Below are 1,926 nucleotides of genomic sequence, written 5' to 3' on the forward strand. Positions count from 1 at the left end.
AAAAAAAAAAAAAAAAAAAAAAAAAAAAAAGAGGTATATCATGATCAGATTGTTAATATACACTCATGAAGAGACAATACTTAAAATGTATATACATTATAAAAAGAAAAGCATGGTATTGATTTTCTGTAAGGAGAGAAGTATAAGGATGACATATTTATCATTAGGAGCAAGGAAAGGCATACGAAATTTAAACACCAACTTTTAAAGTGTTAAAACAAGGACTGTCAATTTAGAATTCTTTATCAAGTGATATCTTTCAAAAATTAAAGGTAAAATTATTTTTTCAGGGCTGCCAAAGTTGAGGTAATCTTTTATCAGCAAATTTACATTTCAGAAAATATTAAATAAAGTTTTTTTAGGCTAAAAAAATAGACACTTGGGGGAATTGCAGATCAACATTACAAGAATGATGCCACATAAACAAGAAAATATTGGTATAAATATGAATGCAAAAATTTAAAATATGTATACAATTTTCTTTTAGTTTTTAATTAAAAATTACCTGTAAATGCAAAAACTAACCACTTGAATTTTTGAGTTGATGACCTATATACAATTAAAACATTTGAAAACAACAGCACAAATTTTGAGAGGAGGGTAATGGAAATTATTGTTAAAAGCTCCTTGACTTTTACATGAAGTGGTATAATAAAATTTTAAAGTAGATTATAATAAGTTCATTGTACATTTGTAAATTTTAAATCAATGACTAAACACGCACACACACACACACACACACACACACACACACACACACAGAATTTTATCTATTAACCAACCAATCAGGTAAAATGGAAAGCAAACAACCAAACATCCGAAGTAAAGTTTTTAAAAATAATGCACCAGAGTAAGAGAAAAGAAACAATGAACGAAGAGGATAAATAGATAGTACGTATAATTTAAGCCTGGGACTTAAATCCAAATATGTCAAATTATATTAATTATAAATATCAAAACATTCCAAATCTAAGGCAGAGTTTGTCAGACTGGATAAAAAAGAATGACTCAACTATGTGAAGTCTACAAGAAAAACTCTCTTTAAATATAAATATTTAGGTAAGTTGAAAGTTAGATGATTAAATTTAAAAAAATGGACCTTACAGAAACATGATTATACCAAGATTGAACAAATAAATTTCAGAACAAGAATGATCTCCAAGGATAATAATGGGTAATTCATAATGTAAAATGATCAACAGATGAGAAGCTCACTGAAATTCAAACTGTATGCAACTAATAACAGGGATACAAAATGCATAAAATAAAATCTTACAGAATTAAAACAGCAAAGAGAAAAAATTCACAAATATAGTTAAAGATTCAATACACTTTTATCAGTAATTTATAAAAGAAGGAAATCATTAAGGATACAAATATAAAACACTATCTATGTCTATCAAACACTATCAACCAGCTTGACTTAATATTTACAGCACACTAAAAGCAAAAAAGAAACAATGCATTTTTTTTATTATACTTTAAGTCCTAGGGTACATGTGTGTAATGTGCAGGTTTGTTACATATGTATACTTGTGCCATGTTGGTGTGCTGCACCCATCAACTTGTCAGCACCCATCAATTCATCATTTATATCATGTATAACTCCCCAATGCAATCCCTCCCCCCACCTCCTCCCCACGATAGGCCGCGATGTGTGATGTTCCCCTTCCCAAGTCCAAGTGATCTCATTGTTCAGTTCCCACCTATGAGTGAGACTATGCGGTGTTTGGTTTTCTGTTCTTGTGATAGTTTGCTAAGAATGATGGTTTCCAGCTGCATCCATGTCCCTACAAAGGATGCAAACTCATCCTTTTTTATGGCTGCATAGTATTCCATGGTGTATATGTGCCACATTTTCTTAATCCAGTCTGTCACAGATGGACATTTGGGTTGATTCCAAGTCTTTGCTATTGTGAATAGTGC

The sequence above is a fragment of the Rhinopithecus bieti genome, unplaced genomic scaffold (genome assembly GCF_001698545.2).
Source record: "Rhinopithecus bieti isolate Rb0 unplaced genomic scaffold, ASM169854v2 scaffold_27010, whole genome shotgun sequence".
Taxonomy (NCBI): Eukaryota; Metazoa; Chordata; class Mammalia; order Primates; family Cercopithecidae; genus Rhinopithecus; species Rhinopithecus bieti.